Source organism: Scyliorhinus torazame, chromosome 5, assembly GCF_047496885.1.
Source record: "Scyliorhinus torazame isolate Kashiwa2021f chromosome 5, sScyTor2.1, whole genome shotgun sequence".
Classification (NCBI taxonomy): Eukaryota; Metazoa; Chordata; class Chondrichthyes; order Carcharhiniformes; family Scyliorhinidae; genus Scyliorhinus; species Scyliorhinus torazame.
In genome coordinates, this window is record NC_092711.1 from 98,205,892 (window position 1) to 98,230,115 (window position 24,224).

The window sequence follows — 24,224 nt, forward strand, 5'->3', positions numbered from 1 at the left end:
GAAACAGACGCTTTGATTGCTTTATTTACATCTTTGGTCATAACACATTTATTGTTCTCTGCATAGTTCTGATTCCTGCGAGAAATAGTGACCACAGAGAAACTGTTCAAATATAATTAGTCATTTTATTCGTTCCAACATCTTCTTCAAGAAATGTCGAACTTGTGTTTCTTGAAGGTCCTCTACCTGACATCCATCCAAATGTTCTCACCGTGAGTTCCAATGAAGAAATCTCAAGACAGAAATTTGCAACCATGGTCTGTTCAATCAACGATTTCCGTCCAAAGTCAATAACGGTGGCTGAAGAATGGACAAGCCATGGGTTCAGGAAATGTCACCTCTCCCGCCTGTGAAGTGAACGGGAACTTCTCGGCGAGCAGTCGGCTGACAGTCTCCGCTGGGGAATGGTTCAGCAAAGCGGTCTATACCTGCCAGGTCACTCATCAAGAGGTCACCCAAAGTCACAACATCACCGCGTCTGGTAAGAGACACAAACAGAGGAAACAATAAATCATCCTGCACTCTGATGTTAATCCAAATCAGGAATTTACTGAAGTTAGTGCAAAGCACAGAATAACTTCTAATTTACTGCCACGTAGTTTGTGTTTCATTCTGATGTAAGAGCTGCATTAGGATTGCTCGCCATTCACGATTTTATGAATATAGAAATAAATGTTTCGTCCTAACTTCAAGTAATTTAGTGAGTGAGGTGGACTTGATATCAGCTTTATCCTGAGACAGCTGATTGTATTTGAGAGGCAGTGGTGTCTGAAACACTTAACTGATAACAGCTCGGGACGAAGTGTTGGAAACTTCATCCAACCTATTTATGGATCAGCCTTCGGTATTAGGTTTCTGAGATCAGGAATGGAATATTTGTATTGGGAATGCGGCAATACTGATTCATTAGAATGGTATCGGGGCTGACTGTATTTCACAATGAGAATAGTTTTCACAGACCAAACTGGTTTTCCATTGTCTATCGAAGATTAATGGCGATCTTTAGAAGTTTCGAAGTTGATTCATTCCCAGTTGGAGATTGAAGGCTGAACACTGCTGTCCTGATCCTGAAGCTGAAACTTGGGTTCATTTTCATGTTTTCAATCACAGATTCTTCCATTTGCACTGATGCATCAGTAACAATACTGCCGTCACCAATAGAACAGGTCTTACTGGGGGCGACTGTAACCTTAACCTGCGTCATTTCGAATGCTCCTTATGGAGTCAACGTGTCCTGGAGTGAAGCGAAGAAGCCGCTGAAATCAGAGATTGCCAACCAGCCTGGGGCAGATACTGAGAGTGTGGTCAGCAAATTAAACATCTCGACACAATCCTGGCTGAGTGGGGCTGTGTTTGACTGTGTGGCGAGCCATCAGGTCCTGCCAACTTTAAGAATTTCAATCCACAAAAAAAAGGCGAGCGGTGAGACTGAAGCAACAAGTGAGGCATTGTGTCTATTTCTAGTGTCAGTGCAGCGGTCAGTATTTACCATTCAGGGTATTTATGGCCCATTCTGATTGGTAATTCCACTAACTAAATACTCTGGGCGTTTAGAGTTTAAGGGGGAAATTGATATGCAGATGAATGAACAATGAAACCCAACAGTGATATTGGGTTTAGATGGAGCGAGACCATAGACCACAAGACTTAGGAGCAGATGTAGGCCATTGGGCCCATCAACACCGGCCCAGCCTTCAGTGAGATCCTGACTGATCTGATGTGATAATCTTCAACTCCTCTTTCCCGCCTTATCCCCAAATCCCTTGCCGGCTTTACTGATTTGAAATATGTCCCTCTCAACCTTGAACATACTGAACAACCCAGAATCTACAGCCCCCTGCGTTAAATAATTCCACAGCTTCACTACTCTCTGAGAGAGGAAATTCCACCTCATCTCTGTGTTAAATGGGCGCACCCTCACTTTGTGATCCTGCACGCTGCTCCTAGACGCTCCCACAGGGAAAAACAACTCCTCAGCGTCTATCCTAAGAAGCTCCCTGAGAATCCATACTCGGGATCAACCTCGTGATCCTTCTCTGGACTGCCTTCAAAACCAATCTGTCTTCCTTAGATAAAGGCACCGAGACTATTCAAAGTATACCAGGTGTAGACTAACTAATGCCTTGTATAGTTTTAGCCAGACTTCCCCATGTTTATATTCTATTCCCTTTGAAATAAATGTCAACATTCAATTTGTCTCCATATTACCTGCAGAACTTGCTTTGAGTGTTTTCTGCACGAGGACCTCCAATTCCCCCGTTACGTCAGCTTTCTACAGTCTTTCTCCATCTAAATAATGTTCCTCCTCCTTCCAAAGTGTCTAACCTCACATTTTCCTACTTCATATTCCATCAGCCTCGTTTTTACTCAGTAACTAAAGGTGTTTCTGTCCCTCTGTGGATATTCTGTAATCTTCACCTTTCTACATATTTTTTTGTCATCTGCAAACGTGGGAATAGAACATTCATTTATTAAAAACAGTTTTGAAATTCATGTATATTACATCTACTGGCCCCCCTCTCTCTCGCCTTCTCGTTATCACCTCAAATAAGGGCAATACATTTGTCAGGCAATGATTCCCCCTTCACGAAGCCGTGCTGTCTCTGTTTGATTATATTGTGTATGTTTAAATGCTCAGCGATTGGATGCGTTATAATGGACTCTAACCGTTTCCCACTGACAGATGTTAAGGTCACTGGCCTATAGTTACCTGTTTTTGTCTCGGCTGAAGACGTCTCCGCTCAGAAATTCGTCTCCCTCAGCTGCTTAGTGAGAGGTTTCTCCCCCCGAGAGATCTTCGTCAAGTGGACCGTCAATGACAAGCCGGTGAATCCCGGGAACTACAAGAACACCGAGGTGATGGCGGAGAACGGCAATAGCTCCTTCTTCATGTACAGCCTGTTATCCATTGCAGCGGAGGAGTGGGCCAGCGGCGCTTCTTACTCCTGTGTGGTGGGACATGAAGCCATCCCCTTGAAGATCATCAACAGAACGGTTGATAAATCCAGCGGTAAACCCAGTTTTGTGAACATTTCCCTTGCTCTGATGGACACCGTTAATTCAGGTCAACTAGAATCTATGGGTTACATGTCTAACTGAAATAAAAACAATGAAGTATTTTTCCTCTAATTGTGATTTAATTGCACAGCCGCTTAATTAATGGAGCTTCCACTTTGCTGATGTCAGATTGGTTTCTGAGACCCGGATTTCTACAGGTCTCGGCCTCAAGTCTGATACAACCAGTGCTCCCAGCTCAGATATACCCTATGTTAGAGACAGTGTAAAACTCACTCTTCACAGAATTCAGCAAAATATCTTCACTGACTTTCCCCCCACTGAGAAGAAATCGGACAATTCCCCATTTCAGACAAACAAACACATCATATTTAGACCTCGGTGTTCCTGCTTCTCCCATTGTCCATCCCTTTAAAATTGATGTCAGATTTAAGTTTCTGTATCACACCCACTGGGAACTGAATTGAGGGTCACACAGAAACATGGACCAACAATCCTCAGTCAAAGAGAGGGGAAAGGGAAATTGTTCATCCACTGTACCCCCCACTTCACCAGCAGAGAGAGGGAGGGGCTTTAGTTAATCCTCTGTACCCCCACTTCACCAATAGAGGGAGGGGAGGGGCTTTAGTTAATACACTGTCACCCCACTTCCCCAACAAAGAGAGTGGGAGGGGCATTAATCAATCCACTGTCTCCCCACTTCCCCAACAGAGAGAGGGGGAGGGGCATTAGTTAATCCACTGTAACCCAATTCCACGACAAAGAGAGGAAGAGGGACATTACTTAATGCACCGTACGCCCACTTCCCCAGCAAAGAGGGGGGGAGAGGCATTAGTTAACACACTGTGCCCCCACTTCCCCAACAAAGAGACGGTGGGGGCTGAGTTAATCCACTGTACACCCGCTTCCAACAATGAGGGGGGAGGGACATTCGTTAATCTACTGTGCACATGCTTCCAACAATGAGTGGAGCGGTATTATTTAATCCACTGTACCCACACTTCCCCAGCAAAGAGCAAAGGGGCAGTGCTAACCCATTTTACGTCCACTTTCCCGACCAAAGAGGAGGAAGGTGACGAGTGAACTCTCTGTATCTCCACCTCCAGCAGGGAGAACCCAAAGGCAATTTGCTGAGCTGACCAGAGAGAGGGAGATTATTAACTCAATATCCTCCCAGTCCCCAAGCAGGGAGTTTGGAAGTAAACGGTTCACTCGACTAAGAACTCAGTTACTGACATTACAAGAAGTCATGTAGCTTACCGGCTGAAGGGTTTAAAAGACCATCATGATAAAGATGTATTTTTTTAGCACCCTTGTTCCTCTTAACCGTATGCTAAGACCGATTCCCCAAAATCCAAATCCAAACTGGTGATTGAATTCTCCCTGGGTTTTCAGTGTTCTCTCTTGAGGCACTTCCTTGTATTTTTGCATTCGGTCAATGATGTCAGCTTGCATCTCACAGAAAACACGTTTATAAGCAGAAAGTTCAACATATTCTACATCGGTACCAATAATACCCACAACTGGCAAAGCTACAGGCAGCTGATACAAATACACAGACAGATACACAAACACGACACACACATGCACACAGACCCACAAACATACACACGCTCACACGTAGACACAAACACACATATAGGCACATACATAGAAACACATGCATAAACATACACCCAGGCACAACGAACCACTCATATTTTGACACAAAAACACACGCAAACGTGCGCAAAAATTCACAATCATGCACATAAACACAAAAAAGCACCCGTTTATACACACACTGACACACGTGCACATACACACATACACACACAAATCCACACACACAAGCGGCTACACAAATGTACACAAACAGACACGTACAGCCACATGTCCACACAGATACACAAACATATAAAACCAGACAAGCAGGCTGACTGAAGAATATGAAACACAAATGTAACCAATAACATATACATTAGCAGAATTTCACGATGACAGAAATATTTCCATTCAAACAGAGACAATAATCCACATTAACACACTAATGGGCTCACGTATACACATATTAGCAGACTCGTGCACACATTAACACGAACACACATGAATACACATGGAGGCATCAATACACATCAATAGATAGTTAGAAACAACCATCAACGCATAAATAGCACTGCTGCCTCACAGCGCCATAAACCCGGGCTCCATTCCAGCCTTGAGGGATTGTCGGTGTGGAGATTCCACCTTCTCCCGTGTCTGTTCCTGTTTCCTCCGCGTGCTCCAGTTTCCTCCCACAGTCTAAATATGTGCAGGTTAGGTGGATTGGCCATGCTAGATTACCCCTTAGTGCGCACAACGTCAGGTGAGGTTACGAGGTTCTGGCGATAGTGCATTAATTTATCTAGTACCTTATTTGCAACAGTTGCCTTCCCTTTATGTTGAGCTCCTGTTCTCTCTTTCTTGTGTCTGTTACAGTTGTACATACATTTGGCAGCTCGGAGGGCATGTGTTCTGTTCTCACTGTGACCCTCAATCGTTATTTTCCCTTTTGTAAACATAAAAAAAACTTTTGTGTAATATTTTCGCTGGAATTTTAATTAATATTGAGGGAAAAATGAAGAAAATCAGACTAATCTGAACTCCTTTCTCTAAGGTCCATCGGCACTGATCCTTTCTCCCGATTATACAGTTGTCTCCCCTTTCCCAGACAGAAATTTCTCACCAGTCCTGTTTGGGATGTGTCTGAACTCAAGGCCCCTCAGTGAAAGCGCCACTGCGCCACCAAGCGGCCCATCCGGGTAAACACACCTTCACCTTTGCCTTTTTATGGTAAACTCCAGAGACAGAATGATTGCACAGCTGAAGAATTCCACAGATTCTCTACCCTCTGATGGAAGAATATCTCCTCATCTCTGTCCTAAATTTGAGATCCCTTCCTCTTAGATTATTCCCTCTGGTCCTAGACTCTCCCACCAGAGGAAATAAGATGATTTTTCAGGCTGTGTAACTGGGTTAAAGCTCTTTCCACAGTCAGTTCACTGGAACACTCCCACTCAGGTGTGTGTGTGTCTCGGGCTTTTCCAGTCACAGTGATGTTTGAAATCTCTTCCCACAGTCAGAACAGACAAGCACATTGACAGTTTGTGATATTTAGATCCTAATGAATTGAGTGACAGTTGGTCATATTTGGTTCGAGTTGCCCAATCCTCCCGTTCTAATGCCTGAAAAATAAGTTTACAAAAATGATCACTGTAAGAATCGGATGGAAATTCACAACAGACCATTCTAGTTTCTATCGAACCTTCTTTCCTCTCTTGCTTTCCCCAAGCATGTGGTCCAGTCAAATTAAAAGACCAAAATCAGCGAGTCCCAACAAAAGTGTCACTGCCTGTGCGGAGTCTGCCCGTTCTCCCCGTGTCTGCGTGGGCTTCCTCCGGGTGCTCCTATTTCCTCCCACAGTCCCAAGATGCGCGGGTTAGGTTGATTGGCCATGCTAAATTGCCCTTATGTTAGAGGGGGCTGCTGGGTTACAGCGATAGGGTGAAGGTGTGGGATTAAGTCGGGCGCTCTTTCCAAGAGCCGGCGCCGACTCGATGGGCCGAATGGCCTCCTTCTGCACTGTAAATTCTATGATTCTACCTCTATGGTTATTGAACAATCAGCGAGTCAGCCTGAAATCAGCCTCACAATGCCCACGTGATTGACGGCAGCTCCGGACCAATAGAAAGAGGAGGCACGGAACTGGAGGACCGACCGGGGGCAGCGAGTCCTCCAACCAATCGGAGTGAACGAGGGGCGGGCCCGCTGTGATTGAAGCATGCGCAGTGTGGGTAATGGCGATGCAGAAGGAAGTCTTTTTCAGATCGGAAATTGGTAAGAGGCGTTTAACAATATGGAGGGAGCGAGAGATCGCGGGGTTGGGCGGAAATGTTGTGTAAAGCTGTTGTGACCCGCAAACCTCGGAAAAGTTTACGGGACCCGTTTGTACCGAGCGGGGCTGCAGTTCCTCATCTTCGGCTCGGGTTAACGGCCGCCATCCTTATTGGATGTGCATCAGGGCGCGTGCGCGTTTGTTGTCTTTGTCGGGGGCCATGTTTCAACGAGTGGGAGGAGCTTGTTCCCCATTGTTCAGAATGGAGACAACTTGTCCATCAAACTGCATTCGTCTTTGAGTCCCAATGTCTTATTGATGATGCAAAGCGGTGGCAGAGATGGAAAGAAAAGGAAGCCAATCCTGCTCTTATTAGACATTCTGTCCCATGTGTCCAAAGTTCTGAGTCTCTGTTCAACCACATGAAGACCCAGGAGAGAAATTCACAACCCTGAGTAGACGTCACCCTCAAATTGAGGGACTGCTGATGACAAGAGGGTCAGTGTGCAGCGGGGGTCATGAGCGGTCATCCTTAACTCATAAGCAGGAGGGGAGAATGTTGTGAATTTCTATCCTGGACTGACGGTGATTAATTTTGGAAACACCTTTTACAGGGGATTAGTAGGGGAGGATTTACACGTGTGTGCGTGGGTTTCTTGCGGGTGCTCCCATTTCCTCCCACAGTCCAAAGACATGCAGGTTAGGTGGATTGGCCATACTAAATTGCCCTTAGTGTCCAAAATTGCCCTTAGTGTTGGGTGGGGTTACTGGGTTATGGGGAAAGGGTGGAGGTGTGGACCTTGGGCAGGGTGCTCTTTCCAAGAGCCGGTGCAGACTCGATGGGCCAAATGGCCTCCTTCTGCACTGTAAATTCTATGAATGCATTTTCCTTTCTAACTGCCAACTTTCCTTCACTTGTTATTGGGATGTGGGTGTTGCCCTGGCCCAATGTTATAATCGTAATCAATTCGCATAATTTATATCAAAAATATCCATTTGAATGGCGGGTTTATTACCCAACATGGGTAGCAGCTGAGAATGTGCTCGTTCCACATGACAGAAGTTTCTCGCACATGCGCAGAGTCCGGCTGTGACTAGAACATGCGGCGTTCGGGCTGTGATCGGCGCATGCGCAGTTCAGGTTGTCGCTGACGGTGCGAGGAGCGGGAAAGAAACAATCGAGCAACTTTCAGGATTGGAGCCGGTGGGTGTCCGGGGAGCAATAGAAGTTGCGGAGTGAGCCCCGAGTAACTCCCGAGTAAAATGTTAACGGTCCCGTCTTAAACAGCACCGAACAGAGTGAGGGCTGAGCGGTGACAGGCCCGATTTCCACCCGCCATCTTTACAGAGGACAATGCGCCGCAGGGAAGGGACTGGTTTAGCACAGTGGGCTAAGACAGCTGGCTTGTAATGCAGAACAAGACCAGCATCGCGGGTTCAATTCCCGTTCCAGCCTCCCCGAACAGGCGCCAGAATGGGGCGACTATGGGCTTTTCACAGGAACGTCATTGGAGACTACTTGTGACAATAAGTGATTATTATTATTATTATGCGCTGCGAGTCTGGACCGGATGCCAACTATCACGGATTGACTGACTGGAGTCTCCAGCATTTTATTTTAGATCATTTGTGGGAGTAACTGGCTGGGCCAACATTTATTGCCCATCCCTAATTTCCCTGGAACCGAGTGGCTTGCTCGGCCATCTTGGAGGACATTTAAAGAGTCAACCACATTGCTGTGGTTTGGAATCGCGTCGGCCAGACCAGGTAAGGATGGCAGATTTTCTTTTCTGTTCATTCACGGGATGTGGGTGTCGCTGGCTGGGCCAGCATTCACTGCCCATCCCTAATTGCCCTAGAACTGAGTGCATCTCAGGGCATTTTAAGAGTCAACCAGCTGACTGGATTTGGAATCACATGTAGGCCAGACCAGGTAAGGATAGAAAATTTCCTTCACTGAAGGACAGGAGTAAACCAGATGGGTCTTTGCAACAACCAATAATGGTTTCATGGTCATCAGTAGACTTTCAATGAATTCAAATTTTATCTTCTGCCTTGGTGAGATTCATACCTGGGTGTCTGGAAAATCATTGGGACAATAAAGAAGATTTTTGAACATTTCTGTTCAGTGGATATAAAAATATTGAAAATGGGATAAAGGTTGTTTGGCTGACAGTCAATCACTGTCCTGTAAGGTAATGAGTCCATTTGCTTCCCAATTGGCCGAGGAAGGCAGTGTGTCACAAGGATGGATGTGTTGACCGATTAATGGCTGGAGGATGGGAGCAGGTCATGTGATCAAACCTCCAGGAATACATTTAATCAAAGTTGGTAAGGAGAGAATGTTGTGAATTTCTATCCGAAACTGACAGTGAGGTTTCTGTAAATTTACAGGATACTGGAAGAGGAGGTTTAACACACGGGAACGCAAACCAAACGTCGCATCACAATCTGACAGAGTCACTCGGTTCATTAGAAACTGAATTTCAGCAGCATCTGGGTGTGGAAGGTAAAAGGTTTGTCTGTTCTGTCTGTGAGGGAAGATTTCAGGTCTCAGTGTGACTGGAAAAGCCCCGAGATTCACAAACCCTGGTTAGGCCAAACCTCGGCCTGAGGAAGGTTAGAATGGCCTCGGAGGAAGTGTAGCACAGATTTACTTGAGTGATATCTGAACACCCCAGGGTTAAATTACATGGCGAAATTAGACAAAAATGTCAGAGTCAGCTGGCAGCACGGTGGCGCAGTGAGTTAGCCCTGCTGCCTCACAGCGCTTAGGTCCCAGGTTTGATCCCGGCTCTGGGTCACTGTCCATGTGGAGTTTGCACATTCTCCCCATGTTTGCGTGGGTTTCGCCCTCACAACCCAAAGATGTGCAGGGTAGGTGGAGTGACCACGCTAAATTGCCTCTTAATTGGAAAAAATTAATTGGGAACTCTAAATTTATTATTTTTATTTTTTAACATTATGGGCAGAGAAGGGCAATCGGTCCATTGAGTCCATGCGCGCTCCCAATCGGCACGCTGGTTAGCACTGTTGCTTCACAGTGCCAGGGACCCGGGTTCGATTCCCGGCTTGGGTCACTGTCTGCGATGTCTGCATCTTCTACCCGTGTCTGCGTGGGTTTCCTGCTACAATTTCCTCCCACAAGTCCCGAAAGACGTGCTTGTTAGGTGAATTGGACATTCTGAATTCTCCTTCAGTGTACCCGAACAGGCGCCGGAGTGTGACGACCTGGGGATTTTCACAGTAACTTCATTGCAGTGTTAATGTAAGCCTACTTGTGACACCAATAAATATTATTATTATTATCTGGAGCAATCCAGTCAGAGTTATTCTCCTGCTCTGTCTCTGTATCCTTACAGCTTTATTTCTCTCAGGTATTTATCCAATTAAAAAAAAAAAAATCATTCATTGTGTCTATTTCCAAACTCCTTCATAGGCAGCAAGTTTAAGGTCATTGCCACTGGCTGTGTAAAAACATTCTTCCTCATACCTCCTGGACCATTTACATGCATGGATACGGAGCAACGTAGAAAATAGGAGCAGGAGGAGACCATTTGGCCCTTCGAACCTGCTCCACCATTCATTACGATCAGAGCTGATTTGGCTCAATAGCCTAATCCCGCTTTCACCCATATCCTTTGATCCCCTTCACCCTAAGTGCTGTATCGAACTGCTTCTTGAAAACATGCAATGTTTTGGCCTTAATTAGTTCCTGTGGCGACGAATTCCATCGGCTCACCACTCTCTGGGTGGAGGAATTTCTCCTCACCTCTCTCCCAAATGGTCTACCCCGTACCCTCAGACTGTGACCCCTATTTCTGGACACACCCACTATCGGGAACATCCGTCCTGAATCTTCTATGTCTCGCCCTGTTTTTTTAACATAAATTGAGAGTGCCCAATTCTTTTTTTTGCAATTAAGGGCAATTTTAGCATGGCCAATCTACCTACCCTGCACATCTTTGGATTTGTGGAGGTGAGACCCACGCAAACACAGGGAGAATGTGCAAACTCCACATAGACAGTGACCCGGGACCGGGATTGAACCCGGGTCCTCGGCGACATGAGGCAGCAGTGCCAACCACTGCGCCACCATGCCACCCACATTTTATAGGGTTCTATGAGATCCCCCCCTGATTCTTCTGAACTCCAGCGAATACAATCCTAACCGATTCAACCTAACCTGCACATCTTTGGACTGTGGGAGGAAAGCGGAGCACCCGGAGGAAACCAATGTAGACACGGGGAGAAAGTGCAAACTCCACACAGTCAGGGTGGGAATTGAACTCGGGTCCCTGGTGCTGTGAGGAAGCAGTGCCAAGCACTATGCTATCCCTTCTCTTGCAACCCTCAAGAGAAAAATTATCCTTATCTCCATCTGAAATGGGTGACCCCTCACTTTGCAACAGTGACCCCCTTGTTCCAGATTCTCTCACAAGCGGAAACGTCCTCTCCACATCCACCCTGTCAAAACCCCTCAGGATCTTATATCGTTCAATCCAGGTTTTACCCAAAACTTTAAATCTGTGTCCCGACTGCTTGTGCGATCAGTGAATGGAAATAAGAACATAAGAACTAGGAGCAGGAGTAGGCCATCTGGCCCCTCGAGCCTGCTCCACCATTCAATGAGATCATGGCTGATCTTTTGTGGACTCAGCTCCACTTTCCGGCCCGAACACCATAACCCTTAATCCCTTTATTCTTCAAAAAACTATCTATCTTTATCTTAAAAACATTTAATGAAGGAGCCTCTACTGCTTCACTGGGCAAGGAATTCCATAGATTCACAACCATTTGGGTGAAGAAGTTCCTCCTAAACTCAGTCCTAAATCTACTTCCCCTTATTTTGAGGCTATGCCCCCTAGTTCTGCTTTCACCCGCCAGTGGAAACAACCTGCCCGCATCTATCCTCTCGATTCCCTTCATAATCTTCTATGTTTCTATAAGATCCCCCCTCATCCTTCTAAATTCCAACGAGTACAGTTCCAGTCTACTCAACCTCTCCTCGTAATCCAACCCCTTCAGCTTTGGGATTAACCTAGTGAATCTCCTCTGCACACCCTCCAGTGCCAGTACGTCCTTTCTCAAGTAAGGAGACCAAAACTGAACACAATACTCCAGGTGTGGCCTCACTAACACCTTATACAATTGCAGCATAACCTCCCTAGTCTTAAACTCCATCCCTCTAGCAATGAAGGACAAAATTCCATTTACCTTCTTAATCACCTGTTGCACCTGAAAACCAACTTTCTGCGACTCATGCACGAGCACACCCAGGTCTCTCTGCACAGCAGCATGTTTTAATATTTTATCATTTAAATAATAATCCCTTTTGCCGTTATTCTTACCAAAATGGATAACCTCACATTTGTCAACATTGTATTCCATCTGCCAGAACCTAGCCCATTCACTTAGCCTGTCCAAATCCCTCTGCAGACTTCCAGTATCCTCTGCACTTTTTGCTTTACCACTTATCTTAGTGTCGTCTGCAAACTTGGACACATTGCCCTTGGTCCCCAACTCCAAATCATCTATGTAAATTGTGAACAGTTGTGGGCCCAACACTGATCCCTGAGGGACACCACTAGCTACTGATTGCCAACCAGAGAAACACCCATTAATCCCCACTCTTTGCTTTCTATTAATTAACCAATCCTCTATCTATGCTCCTACTTTCCCCTTAATGCCATGCATATTTATCTTATGCAACAACCTTTTGTGTGGCACCTTGTCAAAGGCTTTCTGGAAATCCAGATATACCACATCCATTGGCTCCCCGTTATCTACCGCACTGTTAATGTCCTCAAAAAATTCCACTAAATTAGTTAGGCACGACCTGCCCTTTATGAACCCATGCTGCGTCTGTCCAATGGGACAATTTCCATCCAGATGCCTCGCTATTTCTTCCTTGATGATAGATTCCAGCATCTTCCCTACTACCGAAGTTAAGCTCACTGGCCTATAATTACCCCAAAGAAACAGTGTTTCTTTATCCACCCGATGGAAACCTGGCATAATCTTGTGTACCTGAATCAAATCTCCCCTCAATCTCCTTTGCTGGAACCATTCTGGTAAATCTCCTCTGCACCATCTCCCAAGAACCTTCACATTCAGATAGAGTTGCAGATAGCGAGTTGCAGAGGACTGTCAGAAAATACAGCAAAATATAGATAGATTGGAGAGTTGGGAAGAGAAATGGCAGTTGGAGTTCAATCCAGGCAAATGCAAGGTGATGCATTTTGGAAGATCCAATTCAAGAGCGGACTATAAGGTCAATGGAAGAGTCCTGGGGAAAATTGATATACAGAGAGATCTGGGAGTTCAGGTCCATTGTACCGTGAAGGTGGCAACGCAGGTCGATAGAGTGGTCAAGAAGGCATACAACATGCTTGCCTTCATCGGACGCGGTATTGAGTACAAGAGTCGGCAGGTCATGTTACAGTTGTATAGGACTTTGGTTAGGCTACATTTGGAGTACTGCGTGTAGTTCTGGTCGCCACATTATCAGAAGGGTGTGGATGTTTTAGAGAGGGTGCAGAGGAGGTTCACCAGGATGTTGTCTGGTATGGAGGTTGCTAGCTATGAAGAAAGGTTGAGTAGATTAGGATTGTTTTCGTTGGAATGATGGAGGTTGAGGGGGGACCTGATTAGATCTACAAAATTATGAGAGGTATGGACAGGGTGGATAGCAACAAGATTTTTCAAGCGTGTGGGTGTCAATTACAAGGGGTCACGGTTTCAAGGTGAGAGGGGGAAAGTTTAAGGGAGATGTGCGTGGAAAGTTTTTTACGCAGCGCGTGGTGGGTGCCTGGAACGCTTTGCCAGCGGAGGTGGTAGAGGCGGGCACGATAGCATCATTTAAGATGCATCTAGACAGATATATGAACGGGTGGGGAACAGAGAGAAGTAGATCCTTGGAAAGAGACGACAGGTTTAGATAAAGAATCTGGATTGACGCAGGCTGGGAGGGCCGAAGGGCCTTTTCCTGTGCTGTAATTTTTCTTTGTTCCTTGTTCTTGCTGAAGAGTGGTGACCAGAACTTCATAAAGATTCACAGAATAGAATTAGAGCCATAGAATTCCTTCAGTGCAGAAGGGGGCCATTCGAGTCTGCACTGATTCTCTGAAAGGGCACCCTGCCTCGGCCCACACCCTACCCTGTCCCTGTAACCCCATAGCCCCACCTAAACTGCACATCCCTGGACACTCAGGGGCAATTTATCATGGCCAATCCACCTAATGTCCCCTTCTTTGGACTGTGGGAGGAAACCTGAACACCGGGTGGAACCCTACGCAGACAGGGGGAGAAAGTGCAAGCTCCACACACACAGTCACCAAGGCCGGAATTGAACCTGAGTCCCTGGCACTGTGAGGCAGCAGTGCTAACCACCGTGCCACCAAAAGCATAGTTTCAGTATCAATATTTCTATTTCTAAAGCTCAAGATTGAATTTGCTTTGCCAACTACTCTCTCGATAATGTCTTGTAAATATACAAAATCCCTCTTCACCTCTTTCTCTCTCCTCCCAAAGAGGCCAGTTGTGTTTTTACAGCAATCCAGCAGTTTTCATGGTCACTTTTTCCCAATGCCGGCCCCCCAAATGACCAGACTCATTCAGCTCAATTTCACAACCTGCCTTTGTGTTTTTGTGGGTTCTCTCTCACTCCCTATTTTCTGTTTTCAATCAGTTTCACAGGGTGTTCAAAGGGGAGGCTTCAAAGTCCAGATATGCAAACCAAATATCACATCAGGATCTGACAGAGTTTCCAATTTATCATATCCTGAACATCATCGTACTTTGAACATGGAAGGAAAAAGCATCGTTCACAGTGGGACAAAACCATACACGTGTTGTGTGTGTGGACGAGGATTCGCTCGATCATCAGGCCTCACGAGACACAAATGCAGTCACACTGAGGAGAAATCGTGGAAATGTGGGGACTGTGGGAAAGGATTCACTTCCCCATCCAAGCTGGAAATTCATCGACGCAGTCACACTGGGGAGAGACCATTCACCTGCTCCAAGTGTGGGAAGAGATTCACTCAGTCATCCCACCTGTTGAGTCACCAGCGGGTTCACACTGATGAGAGACCGTTTCAATGTCCAGACTGCGGGAAGTGCTATAAAAGTTCTGGGGAACTGATGAGCCATCAACGTATTCACACTGACGAGAGACCGTTTCGGTGCTCTCACTGCGGGACTGGGTTCAGACGATCATCTAACCTCACTGTACATCAGCGAATTCACACTGGGGAGAGGCCATTCACCTGCTCCGAGTGTGGGAAGGGATTTACTCAGTCATCCGACCTGCGGAAGCACCAACGAGGCCACAAGTAACCACAGTGATTGGGTTTTGCTGTTACTCACATTCAGGACTGAACCATGTTCATTTGGGTCTCTTTCTGCTGATAACAAACTTCAGCCCATTTACAGGGGCTAATATTCTGGCTAAAAGTCAAATAAATTAGTTTTGAGTTAAATCCTCAGTGTATTGAAACTTTTCAATATCTCTGACACAAGTTAGTTCCTTTTGAAATACTCTCGCTCTCCCCTGTCTCTTCCATCCTCACCTCCATAAAGAAGTGTGAGGAGCTTGTGGAGCTTCTTTGTGACTGAGATTGAGTAAATCCGATCAGCTGCCTCTCCTGCTTCCCTCCCTTCCACGAGCCCACCGGACCAAACTGTCTCTAAATGTCATCCCTTCCTGAGCCCTGAACCCACATCTTTCTCTAGTTTCTCTCCCATCTCCTCTCATGCCCTCTCAGAGCTCATCTTGTCCATGAGACCCAGCTCCTGCTCCATCGACCCTATTCCCACTGAGCTACTGATCAGCCAACTACCCTGTCTCCGTGGATGTTGTCAACATTTCTCTCTCTTCAGCAACTGTCCCTCTGTCCTTCAAATCTGCCATCATCACACCCTCAATAAAACAAACCCTTGACCCTGCCACCCTTACAAATTACGGCCCCATCTTCAACTCCGTCTCCTCTCGAAACTCTTTGAACATGTTGCCACCTCCCAAATCCTTGCCCATCTTTCCCAGAACTCCCATGTTTGAATCCCTTCAATCAGGTCTCCGCCCTGTCACAGTGAAATACAAGAGACAAACACAATCTTACTCGGAGAGAAGACAGACAATCCGGGAGCTTGGATGCAAGGGCGGCACGGTAGCACAGTGGGTAGCACTGTTGCTTCACAGCGCCAGGGACCCGGGTTCGATTCCTGCTTGGGTCATTGTCTGTGCGGAGTCTGCACGTTCTCCCCGTATCTGCATGGATTTCCACCGGGTGCTACGGTTTCCTCCCACACTCCAAAGATGTGCAGGTTAGGTGGATTGGCCATGATAAATTGCCCTTCGTGTCCAAAAGGTTAGATGGGGTTACGGGGATAGGGTGGCGGTGTGGGCTTAAGTAGGATGCTCTTTCCGAGGGCTGGTACAGACTCGATGGCCCAAATGGCCTCCTGCACTGTAAATTCTCTGATTCTATGAGGTGAGATTGTCCTTTCTGAGCTCCAGCCAGGTGATGTTAAACACTCAGGCGGGAAAGACAAAAGACAAAAATCTACAACGTGTTTAAAACAGCTGTTTATTTCACCAATATCGAGAATGTTCAACTCCAGTCCCTCAGAGGTTATTATCATCAGAAACAAACTACAACTATCAGAGTAAAAATCTCAAAGTTCTGGTCCAGATAGAGGCCATTTGGCCCATTGTGTGAGTGCTGGCTGAAGTGGAACTATTCGGCTTAATCCTATTTTGCAGATCTCAGTCCCTGTCTGTTCCAGTCCTTCAGTTGGATATCCAAGACATTTATTTTAAAGTGATCCGGATTTCTGCTTCTGTGACCCTATCAGACAGTGAGTTCTGGATGCCCACCACTGAAATGATGACTCCTAGAAGCCCTAGCTTTGCCAAAAGAAGTATCCATTCTAAAGGGTATGGCCATTACTCAAGACAACACTATAGAAGCACAAGGAAACGCCCTTGCAGACAGAGTCGCAAAGGAAGCTGCCTCCCAGTGGGATTCTTCAGCAGAACCAAGACACATCTACAAATTGGGAGTGACCGATTTATTACAAGATCTGCGTGAAATGCAACATGACTCGGCACAAGAAGAGAAATCATAGAATTTACAGTGCCGAAGGAGGCCATTCAGCCCATCGAGTCTGCACCGGCTCTTGGAAAGAGCACCCCACCCAAGGTTAACACCTCCACCCTATCCCCATAACGCAGTAACCCTACCCAACACTAAGGGCAATTTTGGACACTAAGGGCAATTTATCATGGCCAATCCACCTAACCTGCACATCTTTGGACTGTGGGAGGAAACCGGAGCACCCGGAGGAAACCCACGCACACACGGGGAGGATGTGCAGACTCCCCACAGACAGTGACCCAAGCCAGAATCAAACCTGGGACCCTGGAGCTGTGAAGCAATTGTGCTATCCACAATGCTACCGTGCTGCCCCGTGCTGGTCATGGTTAGACTCAGGTATCCAGTTGTATGATGATGATATTTGGAGACAAGTTCAGACTGATAAACCAGTTGCACCACAGGCACTGATGCCATTTTGCCATTTCTGGCCCAGGACAGATGATGGCTTGATTCCAGAAAAGTTGGTGTGGCAAAGGATTCAAAAAACATGCACAATTGGTATCCAACCACTGTAACCTGTCAAAAGAACAACCTACGACCTATAACATCAATGCCTCAGCTAAAAGCTGCCCCTGCAGTTCCATTCCAGAATATACAGGTTGATTACATCACCCTTCCTACATGTCAAAGATACACTGACGTCCTTGTAATAGTGGATAGCCTCTCTAGATGGGAAGAGGCTGCGCCAGCCAGTAGGGCTACAGCCAACCATACAGCCAAAGTCCGATGCAAAGCCTATATTCCCAGATGGGGAGTACCAGCTAGCATTGACTCAGACAATGGAACCCACTTTACAGTTGCTGTTTGCCAGGAGGTGTGCAGGTTACTGAACATCGATTGGAATCTACACTGCCCTTATCATCCAGAATCATCAGGACAAGTGGAACGCATGAACCAGACTTTAAAAGAACGATTGTCCAGATACAACCAAAAAGGCAGGAATTGGATTCAGGCCTTGGCACTCGTTTTGTGCAGTATCAGAGCAACCCCAAACTAAGCCCATTTAAGGTCATCACTGGTAGACCCATGTCCCTGCCAGGAACTATTGACTTAAGAAAGACAGACTGTCATCTGATGAGGGATGCTTTACTTAGTTATTGTCAAAACTTAACAAATGCTTTCAGGCCTCGATGGCGTGGGGCGATCCTCCTGATGGGGCCACGACTTGGTGCCCGTCGAATCCGCTTACGTAAAACAAATTCAGCACGAACCATTAGGAGCCAAGTGGGAAGGCCCCTACCAGATATTACTCTCAACCCAGTCAGCCGTGAAACTCCAAGGAAATAAATCAAGGATTCACACATCATATGTGAAGCGTGCTTACCAAAATCAGAATCTAAAAATGTTTGCCATAATATTGATTTGCAGTTATGTGTTTGGCCCAGCAGGCCTTACCCAGGAGTTCAATGTTAACACGTTCCTTTACATGTCCTATACCTATGCCAGAGACTTTAACGTCTCTAATTGCTGGGTGTGTTCTTCTATCCCTACCAATTCCCAAGCAGGTATCCCACTGCAGCCTGTTCCTTTTACTTTATCCCAAATGGAAGAATGGTACATTTTCCAAAATCCCGACTCTTCCCTTCCCCAATGTGGAGACACCAGAACCAAAGAAATGATAAACGGTGAGGTTAAGAGATGGCGATCTGCAGGCCGCCCATTAAACACTTTCAAGGGATGGTATCAACATGTCTGTGATCGGAAACAGAAATAACCTTCCCAACTGGTCATAACCATACTGGGACAATATGTTTAATCAGCTATAATCATAGAGCATGGAATGCGGGATACAGTAAATGTGAATATTATTGGATGTGAGTGCTAGTACACAGTGCACTCATGACACAAGAAAGGTAGTGGTCTCTGGACATTAAGGGAATCCCCATCGACTTTAAAGGGATATCTAATCACACTGATGGGACAAATTGTACAGAATATTGGTACCCACAAGTGGTTGCCCAATATTCTACCTATAATGGCACCTATTACAGTAATACTGCATACCCTTGGCTCCCGGTGAGCTGCAGAGGAGCGTGCTATTTATGATTCATTGTCCCCTTCATCTGCCATTCCCTTTCCCTAGCCGATGCTATAAATGCAGACTCAAAACATGGACCTTTCATCCCACAGTTTGAGAAATATCAACCTACCACTATCATCACGAGGTCTAAACGCGAGATCACAGGGGCTGAGAAATTCTTTTCTGCTCTCATCCCTGCCTATGGCATCATCGTATTGACTAGAGAATACATTAAATTGGCCGCAGCCTTTGAGGAAATAGCCAATGACACTGCCCGAGTCCTCAGTAGCATTTCAGCCGAGATGCTAGCCATTCGAACTGTGGCTTTACAGAATCGGATGGCACTTGACTATGTGCTAGCCGAAAAAGGTGGCACCTGTGCCCTGATTGGTGCAGGGTGTTGCACCTACATCCCAGATAATTCGGAAGAAATCAACAGCTTGTCAGCACATATTCCAGAAGAAGTTGGGAAACTTTAACAACTCTCTGACACCCCTCTTAGGGGATGGCTCTCTGGATGGGTGGGTAGCACAGGAATTTCCATCATTCAGGGACTTCTCTAATTTTTCATTTTTGGGCTTGTCATTTAGTTAGTGATCTTGCCGATCAGATGCATTGGCCAATGTATGGCTACCCATAATGCCCCAACAGTCAAAGTGGTTCATATTGGTCCAACTGCACCACCAGCCCATGACATTGAACCAGGCTCCTACTATTGAACTGTCATTACTGCATTATTACCCAATTATTACTGCAATCATGGAATCAACTTCCATTATTACAGAATTGTTATTGTACTATATAATCACTTTTCTGAATAAAATACGTCCAGAATGCTTGTAACGCTTGCAAAGCTTTGCCCACTCCAGTGTTGATGGCTGTTCTCAAACAAGTGAACCATTAAAGACAATGCAAATGAGTTCCTCCCCGCGCTTAATTCTATCCTATCACATTTCTTCCCTAACTTCTATTCATTATTTTGATTCATCTTATTAATCTTTAGAAGAATCAAAAGGGGGGACTGATAGAAATGGGCTTTCTAGTTACCTATAGATGATAACGGTAAAATAGTTAAATGAGAACTCGGTAAGCATGAAGCATTATTTGAGTGCAACAATAGCTGGATACCCATTAAGGGTTAATCCAGATCATACACTTTAGTTTTCGTTCATTAAACCTATATTTTAACATTTGCAAATTGCTTGAGACAAGCAAGGTCAGTCACGCCAACTAGCTAAAAGACCCCATTGTCTCCTGCTGCTTTTCCAGCATGGGCAGTCTCGTTTCCATGGTAATAGGCAGTCTGAGGTCATAATGTCCTGAAGGCTGTTTTTTTTCTAATTAATGTTGAGATGCAGGTGTCAATAATTTGGAAAATTGGCAAGCGTTGGAATGGGAGAATTCCGCCAACATACTCAAATACATATATCTCTTAAATTGATGGATAGACACTTTGGTCAAATTGATGAATTATAAATTAGTTAAAGCCAATCAGCAGTAAAAAGAAGGCCAGACTTTGAGATAACAATTCTCTTAAGAATCACTTACCGGAATGGAAAAGTGCTTCTGTTGCTCTGTTCTGTTTCTCTTCTTGCTCACTCCATCTATATTTCTGAAACCTTTGCTGCTCACTTTGCTAATCAAAATTACCCAGTTACTTTATCTGGTGTATTATGATTTGAATGAAAACTCAACTTCTGTATTCGCTAAAGACAATTAATCTGACTAGCCTACTGCAGGGCTAGTTGGTGATTTTTTCTAAATTTTGTATTAAAAACAAGTGGCACAGCTGACAAATAAAGTTCAACTGGACTTTGCCAAAAAGCACAGACTTGACCTCTGTTATTTGGGAACTGAGAAGGGATAACGCATATCCAGGGTTCCGAATAGACACAGAGATCCATTATGCCCCTTCCACTCCCAATCCTCTGCTAATTACTTTAAATCTAAACCCCTTGGTTATTGATCTGTTCATGAAATAAATCCTTCTTGTCCATTCTATCCGGGCCCCTCACAATATTAAACACATCATTTAATCTCTCCTCAGCGTTCTCTGTTCCACAGAAAACAACCTCGGCCTCTCCAATCTTTCCTCATTGTTAAAATTCTCCATTTGCATCAACATCCTGGTCAATCTCCTCTGCATCCTCTCTGGTATGAACACATCCTTCCTGTAATGTGGTGACCAGAACTGTACTCAGTAATGCAGCTGTGGCTTAACTAGTGTTTTGGACAGTTCCAGTATAACCTCCCTGATCTTATAATAAAAACAGAAAATGCTGGAAATACTCAGCAGCTCTGGCAGCATCTGTGGAGAGAGGGGTTTCAGGTCTTTCCTCCAAGAGAAATTGCTGGGAATATTCCCTGCTCCAGTACTCTATGTCCCCGTGAATAACAAAGTATCCTCTCTGCCTTTACAATCACCGTATCTACCTCTCCTGTCACCTTCAGGGATCTGTTGACATGCACTCTTACGCCCCTCAGTCCCTCTACATCTATCATACCATTCATATTCTTTCCCTTTGCCGTGTTGACCCTCCCCAAATGTATTTATTACCCCGCGCTTCTCTGGATTGACCTCAGTTTGCTACTTTTCTGGCCCGCTGATCAGTCTATGGATGTCTTCCTGCAGTCATTACAGCCTTGGTTCAAACATGGACAAAGGCACTGAATATCAGAGGTGAGGTGAGAGTGTCTGCCCTTGAGATCAAGGCAGCATTTGACCGAGTATGGCATCAAGGAGCCCTAGCTAATCTGGAGTCAATGGCAATCAGGGGGAACACTCTCCACTGGTTGGAGTCGTACCTGGCACAAAGGAAGATGATTGTGGTGGTTGGAGGTCAATCATTTCAGCTCCAGGGCATCACTGCAGGTGTTCCTCAGGGTAGTGTCCTCGGCCCAACCATCTTCAGCTGCTTCATCAATGACATTCTTCGTCATGAGGTCAGAAGTGGGGATGTTTGTGGGTGACTGCACAATGTTCAGCACCATTCACGACTCCTTAGATAATGAAGCAGTCCATGTCCAAATGCAGCAAGACCTGGACAATATCCAGGCTTGGGCTGACAAGTGGCAAGTTAGATTCGTGCCACACAAGTGTCAGGCAATGACCATCTCCTCCAAGAGAGGATCTATCCATCGCCCCTTGACATTCAATGGCATTACAATTGCGGATACTCCCACAATGAACATCCTGAGGGGTGCCATTGATCAGAAACTGAACTGGATGAGCCACATTAATACTGCGGCTACCAGGGCAGGTCAAAGGCTAGAAATCCATGGCGAATAACTCACTTCCTTACCGTCCAAAGCCTGTCCACTATCTACAAGGCACAAGTCAGGAGTGTGATAGGATACACTCCACTTGCCTGCATGAGTGCAGCTCCAACACCACTCAAGAAGCTCAACAGCATCCAGGACAAAGCAGCCCACTTGATTGCTCCTCCTTCCACAAACAATCAAACCCTCCCCCACCAACGAACAGTGGCAGCCGTGTGTACCATCTACAAGATGCACTGCAGTAACTCAACAAGTTGCCATAGACAGCACCTTCCAAACCCGCTACCACTACCATCTCGAAGGACAGGAGCAGCAGATAGCTGGGAATGCCACCACCTGGAGGTTCCCCTCCAAGTCACTCACCACCCTGACTTGGAAATATATCAGCCGTTCCTTCACTGACGCTGGGGCAACATCCTTGAACTCCCTCCCTCGCAGCACAGTGTGTGTACCTACACCACAAGGACTGCCACTCACCACCACCTTCTGAAGGGCAACCAGGAATGGGTAATACATGCTGGCCCAACCAGTGATACCCACATTCTGTAAATTAATTTAAAAAGCTTTAAAAGCCTGTCCCCATTTTAGAATCTCAGTGCAAGTCAGAGCTTCCCAAACTGAGGGTCATGACCCCCAATGTGGTTGGCGAGATGGGATTTTGGCCTTGGGAGCTCTCAAATAGCAATGGCTGCCGTGAGGTTCCTTTAAAGCCTCTCAGTTTTTTTGATGTTGGTGAGGTGTGTCCAATTGGAGGACTCTCTGGGGACCAATTGCTGCAACAAAAAAAACTTATATAAAAGGTCAGTGTTCATTTTTATCTGGAAAGTCGATTTCTTCAATAATCAGGATCATAGTGTATTCAGAATCTGGATCATAATGCACTTATTATAAGAATGATAAAGTATTAATAATCAGGATCATAATGTACAAATAATTAAGATACTATCACATTAATAATCAGAATCTTATTTCATCAACAATGAGGATCCTGCTACATTAATAATCAGACTCCTATCTCTTTAAGATTCAGGATACCCACACATTAACAATCAAGATACCATTACATTAACAGTCTGAAGCCCATTGCATCAACAATCAGGATCTTATTGTGTAAATAATCAACCATGGTGGGGAGTCCAGAACGCCGGGTCGCAGTTTGACGATAAGGGTAAACCTTTCAGGACTGAGGTGAGAAATTTCTTCACCCAGAGAGAGACCAAAACATTGTGTAATTTCAGGAAGGAATTAGATACAGTTCTTGGGGGCAACGGGATCCAGGGATATGAGGGGAAGGCGGGATCAGGGTATTGATCAGCCATGGTCATAATGAATGACTCGAAGGGCCGAATGGCCTCCACCTGCTTCTATTTTCTATGTTTGTTTCTATGTAAGATCATGTTCACTGTAGATCCGCCAGCATAGAAACTGCACTGTGCTTCTGGATAAACAGTCTGCAAATAGATGGAGCCTTTCAAACGTGACCCTAGCAAAGTCCTTCCCTATGACACTATGGAATGTGATGCTTATGTAATTTCTATGGTCTTCTCTGTTGTCTTTATATATACATTTTTAAAATAAATTTAGAGTGCCCAATTAAGGGGCAGTTTAGTGTGGCCAATCCACCTATCCTGCACATCTTTTAGCTGTGGAGGTGAAATCCATGCAGTCACGGGGAGAATATGCAAACTCCACATGGACAGTGACCCGGGGCTGGGATCGAACCCGGGTCCTCAGCGCTGTGAGTGCCTTTGTATATTGTTGGATTTGGATTTAGTGTCATGTGTACCGAGGTACAATGAAAAGTATTGTTTTGCGTACAGTCCAGACAAATCATTCCATACATGAAAAACATAGCAGATACGATAAATACACAAAGTAAATACACAGACATAGGCAT

General features: G+C 45.6%; 1 protein-coding gene and 1 long non-coding RNA gene across 3 annotated transcripts in view; one reads left to right on the forward strand and one right to left on the reverse strand.

The window, feature by feature from the left end:
- The window catches only part of LOC140421519 (uncharacterized), a 331,613-nt gene extending 328,798 nt beyond the window's left edge, over positions 1-2,815 (forward strand). The window contains exons 4-5 of one of the 2 annotated variants that reach the window (XR_011946880.1): positions 178-481; positions 1,111-1,125. The gene's annotated coding sequence lies outside the window, so the exon portion shown is untranslated. Of the gene's footprint in view, positions 1-177; positions 482-1,110; positions 1,126-2,683 lie in introns of those variants that run through there. The other variant, XR_011946881.1, reaches the window with a different exon arrangement.
- On the reverse strand, positions 33-2,843 carry LOC140421548 (uncharacterized). Its single transcript, XR_011946901.1, has 2 exons — positions 2,711-2,843; positions 33-478 (listed from the first exon to the last, which is right to left on the reverse strand). It is a non-coding gene; the product is annotated as an uncharacterized lncRNA (long non-coding RNA).
- Between the last annotated feature and the right edge of the window lie 21,381 nt (positions 2,844-24,224).